We start from the raw sequence: 7,666 nt of genomic DNA, 5'->3' as shown, positions 1-7,666 counted from the left end.
TTGTGGTGGACAAAGATGAGAGAGAGATCTCTTGCATTGCAGGTGAATTCTTTACCGGCTGAGCCACCAGGGAAGCCCAAGAATACAGGAGTGGGTAGCCTATCCCTTCTCCAGCAGATCTTCTCAACCTAGGAATTGAACTGGAGTCTCCTGCATTGCAGGCAGATTCTTTACCAGCTGAGCTACCAGGGAAGACAGGGAGAGATAACAGTCATTTAATGACTTCATCTCTTCAGTCCTGCTGCTGCTGCTGCTGCTAAGTCACGTCAGTCGTATCAGACTCTGTGTGACCCCATAGACGGCAGCCCACCAGGCTCCCCCGTCCCTGGGATTCTCCAGGCAAGAACACTGGAGTGGGTTGCCATTTCCTTCTCCAAAGCATGAAAGTGAAAAGTGAAAGTGAAGTCGCTCAGTCGTGTCCGACTCAGCGACCCCATGGACTGAAGCCTACCAGGCTCCTCCGTCCCTGAGATTTTCCAGGCAAGAGTGCTGGAGTGGGGTGCCATTGCCTTCTCCGCTCTTCAGTTCTACTGCCAAACAATTCTTCTTGTGAAAAAGTCCCATAAGAGTAATGCAGGGAGAACATTAGAAGGAAATAATGCCCAAAAGGCTTTTTCTGCATATTCTAATGTGATTAACTCATATAAGCTAGTCTCAAAATTGCAGGAAGTACCATCACATCTGAAAATAATGAGTTTTTGAACAGCTGAAGCAGGACAAGTTAATGATGCTTCTTCATTTAAGAGAACCTGGGAAAATATTCAGGACCACCTAATGTTCAAAATATACTACATGAAACTTAGGGATGACAATTTAGGGGCTATCCTTCAGATTCAGAGTACATTGTTCAGTATAAACCTACTGTGCTTCTCACTACCTGTGTGAGTGTTCAAGGGACCTCTCCTGGCCCTGGTTTCCTTGACTGTGAAAAGGGGATAATGTAGCTACCTGGCAGAGTTGTTCTGAGGGAAATAAATCAGTGCGTATTTGTAGAGCATTTAGTAAAAGTGAAGTGAAAGTCATTCAGCCATGTCCAGCTCTTTGCGACCCCATGGACTATATAGCCCATCAAATTCTCCAGGCCAGAATACTGGAGTGGGCATCCTTTCCCTTCTCCAGGGGATCTTCCCAACCCAGGGAGAGAACCCAGACCTCCTGCATTGCAGACAGATTCTTTACCAGCTGAGCTATTGGACCGGAGTAAAAGCTGTTTTCTATTAAACAATAAAGAAATTAGTGAATAAGTGTTCCATGAGATAGCTAAAGCATATTTAGCAAATTCTATTCTGAATATTTATACCACTTACATAATTATATAATAAAAATTATATATGCTTATGTAAGATGATCTGATATCACCTTATAAAATGTTTATTTCTAATTCTTATTAAAATGTGGTCCAATATATTTACAGTAAATATACCCTTTTATTAAATCGAGGGAAAAGTTTAAATGTTTATTGAAATTACTAAAGTTATTTCTGATTTTTTACATGATTCTTAATTATTTCCAGAAGGTAAAAACCAGAGTTTAATACACACATACACACACACTCACACTTTTTTACTGAAAGAAATATCACATCTTTGTTTATATTTGCTTCACACATACCATGTAGCTTGGCTGCATATTATGTTGTGTTACTTCCGATTAAGGAATGAAAGGCTTCATTATTGTCCTATTTTATATTATGATGTAAAAGGAATAATTTTTATTAGAACCACATCACATTAGCCCTGCCTTTCTTTTTATTAGTTTGTTTTCCAAGGTACATTTTAATTTTTCATTGGCTTTTATAATTTACCTTGAAATGTGTATTAACATATATTTGATTTTAAAATTTGAAGTCACACTTTCTGACAGAAAGTTTAATTTCGCTGATAGATTTGCAAATTAAATTTCAGGTTGTCATTTTCAATGAATTGAATTAGATAAATCTATAGTTCTAAAATTTTGATAAAAAATCTTTAAAACATAACAGTATAGCTTTTTATCTAAAATCACAATTAGCAGAGCTGTATTGAAATTAACCATATATTTATTTTCCCAAAACTTTCTGACTGTATTGAGTCAGATAAGATGCTTCTAAGTGAAAGAACAACAAATACAATTAATAGTTTTTCCATTGGACTGCTAACCTTTTTGGTACATTTCCCAGAAACTGAGAAAGTGACTGACTATAATATAATATCATATAACAAAATATTTTGCAAGTCGTTTCCAAATCTTTGCATTCTATAAAACTGAATACAGACATAATCGAGTTGCCAGATCATTAACTTTTATGATAGATGATTACATTATTTTATAGTATAACTCATCATAAGTTCAAATAATTGACATAGTTTTAGCAAAATACTCCGTTTCCATTCATTTTTAAAATGTGAACAAGATTTTTCAGCAGCTTCAACTATAACAATAAAGTGAAGTGAAAGTCGTTCAGTCATGTCTGACTCTTTGCGACCCCATGGACTGTACAGTCCATGGAATGCTCCAGGCCAGAATACTGGAGTGGGTAGCCTTTCCCTTCTCCAGGGGATCTTCTCAACCCAGGGATCGAACCCAAGTCTCCCACATTGCAGGCAGATTCTTTACCAGCTGAGCCACAAGGGAAGCCCATAACAATAAAAATCAGGGGCAAAACTGAGGCTGAATTCATATATTTCTAGCAATAACTATTCTTTTTTGATGGCTATATAAACTGAAGAAACCGTCAGGTACATTTTATCAAATACATTTCTAATAAAAATTTAACATTTATGCTTAATAACTATTTGCCAAAATAATTATATGCCTTGACCAATTTTGTACTACTAATTATAGTGCTAATAACTCAGAATAAAATATTTTAATTTACTGAGTCTTTTGGTCTCAGAGAAAAAAAAAGTTTAAAATTTTTGAGACATATTTTATTGTAGAGAAATACAAGGCAATTGAGAAAATATTTTTCAAACATCAAAAATGTATTAGGATAAATCTCTGTGGAGTGGAATGGAAATGTGAGTTAAAGGAGAAAAAAAGAACAATTATAATTTCAGACTACTATATAAGAGCTTTGGATGTTTCTTTATATTGATGATGGTGCCTGTCAAATTTACTATTCACAAAGCACAACCCAAATTTGAGCTTTAAAATAGCATCCCCATTTTTCTGATGAAAACACTGGGGCTCTGAATGACAGTTGCCCCCATGATAAGGAAGAGACAAAAACAAATGTCCCCTCAAGCCCACTGGAATCCAAATGCCACTCACAGCTCTTCCACTTCCCATGCTGAAATGTTTGAGGAGATGTGTTATAAGCAAACTCTTTGGTGTGGAAAGCAAAATAAAAAAAATTCTTCTTCTATCTGACATCTTCCAATTCACTAACTCTTCTCTGTCTGTTTTAAAATGAACGATGTTCATAAATGCTCATAGGGAGACTATTAGAACTTAAACACTGTCTATTGCCATTGTAATAGTCATACTTACGGGGCTCTGCTGTGTACATAAATCAGGCATGTTTTTATAGCCAGAAATAATTTCTGCATAACGTCTGCTAGTAAATTTGAGCAAATGGTGATCCTAAATGTGTCTTGTCAGGAAGTAAACCACTCAGCTGCAAGAAGGGCACTGTACCTATGAATAAGGCACCCACCTTCGAATCAAGATGAATCTCCACGATAATCTCCTCTGCCTTCTCAATGGCTTCCCCATTGTGAGTGGGGAGCATTCTGGGCAGAAGGGGAGAAACCCGTTGATTTTGCTTTAGTTCTCCAAGATTCCAAGCTCATCTCTATTTGGAAGGACGTTCTCACAACAGTGAGCTTTCTACCTGTCCAGAGATACTTTTCATTTATTTTTACATTCTGCGTTCTCCGAAGAGTAGGATCTCTCCGGATGTGGGATTACCAAAAGACTGTTTTGGTCTTTTGCTTCAGGCAATTTTGTTTTCTTTCTTTAGTAGTTTCAACCCACAAAAATTGACTTGAATATTAGGCTTTTTCCAAAAAGAAATATCAACATGTGGCAGCAACTTCTGTCTGGAATTCCCTTCTTTCCTTCAACTGAACAAGTAGCTGCATTTAAAAATAATGTTTACAATGAACCAGAAATCACATAATTTGTCACTATTCAAATTTGAAATGAAAAAATGTTATATTTTTAAATTTTTATTTTAGTTTTTAACTGGAGGATAATTGCTTTACAATGTTGTGTTGATTTCTGATTAAATATTATCTTTAAAGTGTGCAAGGAATGACATCATTTGTCAAGAATTTTTTCGGGGATGTGAAAGTGAAAGTCACTCAGTCGTGTCCGACTCTTGCAACCCCATGGACTGTAGCCTGCAAGGTTCCTCTGTCTATGGGATTCTCCAGGCAAGAATATGGGATATGAAAACAAAAATTCAAAGTTGCTTTGAAGACATTCTTATATGCACATGGAGGAATGTAAAAGAACACTATTCTAATGTTGCTTGAAATAAGGGAAACTGAGGAAAAAATTTACTATCCATCAATAGGAGAATGGGTAGGAAAAGGGAAAGAAATAGACAGATAGATAGAGATGTCAATGGAATACAGAAATTAAAAGGATGAATCAGATATATGTGAATCAGTGTGAATGTCAAAAGTATAATGTTGATAAGAAAGTAACATTATTTATATAAACATTCTAACCAGAAAAACATTTAAAACTATTGAACTATATTGTTTAGCCAGAAGATATAGAATAAAATTTTAAAACATATGTGGAATTAATAAATATCAAATAAAATACCAATATTCATGGTAGAGGTTAATTGTCAAGAGGCAGAGAGAGTAAAATGAGGTTGAGGGGTACACAGGGGCCTCAACTGAATCTATAATTTTCTTTCTTATTTAATAAATCCAAAGCTGTTCCAGCTGAATGTTAGGGTTGTTAAAACTTCTTAAAACTGGGAGGTGGGCATACAGATCATTATCTATTTATTTATATATTTGAATGATTTTCCCTAATAAAAAATAGCTAAAAGATAATATGTAAAAGAAAAACAGGAATACAATGTATCCTAAAACGGTAGAGAAAAGAATTTTTAAAATATGTCAATCTCATAAATCATAGCAGGATCCTCTATGACCCGCCTCCCAGAGTAATGGAAATAAAAGCAAAAATAAACAAATGGGACCTAATTAAACTTAAAAGCTTTTGCACAACGAAGGAAACTATAAGCAAGGCAAAAAGACAGCCTTCAGAACGGGAGAAAATAATAGCAAATGAAGCAACTGACAAACAACTAATCTCAAAAATATACAAGCAGCTCCTGCAGCTCAATTCCAGAAAAATAAACGACCCAATCAAAAAATGAGCCAAAGAACTAAACAGACATTTCTCCAAAGAAGACATATAGATGGCTACCAAACACATGAAAAGATGCTCAACATCACTCATTATCAGAGAAACGCAAATCAAAACCACAATGAGGTACCATTTCACACCAGTCAGGATGGCTGCTATCAAAAAGTCTACAAACAATAAATGCTGGAGATGGTGTGGAGAAAAGGGAACCCTCTTACACTGTTGGTGGGAATGCAAACTGGTACAGCCGCTATGGAAAACAGTGTGGAGATTCCTCAAAAAACTGGAAATAGAACTGCCATACGACCCAGCAATCCCACTTCTGGGCATACACACCAAGGAAACCAGAATTGAAAGAGACACGTGTACCCCAATGTTCATCATAGCACTATTTATAATAGCCAGGACATGGAAGCAACCTAGATGTCCAACGGCAGATGAATGGATAAGAAAGCTGTGGTACATATACACAATGGAGTATTACTCAGCCATTTAAAAAAATGCATTTGAATCAGTTCTAATGAGGTGGATGAAACTGGAGCCTATTATGAAGAGTGAAGTCAGAAAGAAAAACACCAATACAGTATAGTAACGCAAATATATGGGATTTAGAAAGATGGTAATGATGACCCTATATGCGAGACAGCAAAAGAGACACAGATGTAAAGAACAGTCTCTTGGACTCTGTGGGAGAAAGTGAGGGTGGGATGATTTGAGAGGGTAGTGTTGAAACATGTATATTATCATATGTGAAGTGGATTGCCGGTCCAGTTTCGATGCATGAGACAGGGCGCTCAGGGCTGGTGCGATGGGATGATCCAGAGCAATGGGATGGGGAGGGAGGTAGAAGGGGGATTCAGGATGGGGGATACATGTATACCAATGGCTGATTCATGTCAACGTTTGGCAAAAACCACTACAATATTGCAAAGTAATTAGCCTCCAATTAAAATAAATAAATAAATTTTTTAGAAAACTCAACATTCAAATAACTAAAAAATAATCAATCCAATAGATCCTAAGGAAAAAGAAACTGTAAAAAATAAACAGTAAATAACTGTAAATTATGTAGTGGAAAGAAAGTGAAAGTGAAGTCACTCAGTCGTGTCTGACTCTTTGCGACCCGTGGACTGTAGCCCACCAAGCTCCTCCATCCATGGGATTCTCCAGGCAAGAATACTGGAGTGGGTTACCATTTCCTAAGATTAAATAGATCAATCATCACAATATACCTAAAGAGAATGAACTCACTATTAAAATACAAAGATCCTCAGGTTTTTTTTTAAGTTAGCCATATATGGTTTATGAGAGACATACTTCAAATGAAAAACACTAAAAGGTTAAAGATATTAAAAGAGATTTTAAAAATACAAGCAAATTTTTCCTAAGTGATTGTAGCAATATTAATGTTAAATAAAATGGAATTTAAGGCAAAAGACAACAATGTGGATAAAAAGAGAAATACACAATTAAAAAGAACATTTCACTAAGAAGATTCAACAGCCACGAACTTGTGTGCATTTAAAGTATACACAAAAAGCAAAAAACTCATTAAAATATAATATGATGTTGACAAACCACAGTCATAGAGGAAGATTTTATCTAATCTGTATCAGAATATGATAAATTGAGTAACTTGAACAAACAAGTCAGGATTTAAATTTCGCAGGTATATACAGAATCCTGCAAAAAGCAAAGCAAAACAAACGAACAAAAATAGAGAGTATATGTTCTTTAGAAATGCACATAAAACAAAGACAAAAAGCTAGCACAGTTTAGTTAGCTCTCCAAGTCTCAATAAATTCCAAATGATCACATTCCATTACCACAATAAAATTAAATTAGAAAACATGAAATGATAATTTTAAGTAGTAACAAATGTTTGAAAACATATGTGTGTATATATATATACACACACACTCTTAAAATAAGGAGAAAGGGCTTTTAGGTTTGTCCTCTCCAATTTGTAGAATACTAACGTTGGCTCTGTGCTGACTTCCACAGCACATATACTAAAATTGGAACGATACAGAGATTAGCGTGGCCCCTGCGCAAGGATGACATGCAAATTCGTGAGGCGTTCCATATTTTTATATTTCTTTTTCTATATTATCTGCCAAAGTGAGATAAGAAACATCTTGATTTTAAAGCTTTAAGAGGCATTTGATTTTCTAAAAGGACAGTCTGAAATCTTTATGTTGATATAAATTTAAAGATATAAATGACTCAGTTAGTCATGCAAAAACATTAATCTCGATTTTTAAAAGATCCAAAAAACTGTCCAGTTTATATTTTTATGACAAAAAAATATATATAGCATTCAACTGAAAAAAAATAATAAAGTTAGCTC

General features: G+C 35.2%; 1 non-coding gene across 1 annotated transcript; it reads left to right on the top strand.

The window, feature by feature from the left end:
• Positions 1–7,304: 7,304 nt before the first annotated feature.
• On the top strand, positions 7,305–7,408 carry LOC138080514 (U6 spliceosomal RNA). Its single transcript, XR_011144974.1, has one exon. It is a non-coding gene; the product is annotated as a U6 spliceosomal RNA (small nuclear RNA).
• Positions 7,409–7,666: the final 258 nt, after the last annotated feature.

The sequence above is a fragment of the Capricornis sumatraensis genome, chromosome 5 (assembly GCF_032405125.1).
Source record: "Capricornis sumatraensis isolate serow.1 chromosome 5, serow.2, whole genome shotgun sequence".
In the NCBI taxonomy this organism is placed as follows: Eukaryota; Metazoa; Chordata; class Mammalia; order Artiodactyla; family Bovidae; genus Capricornis; species Capricornis sumatraensis.
This window is presented reverse-complemented; position numbering and strand designations above follow the sequence as displayed.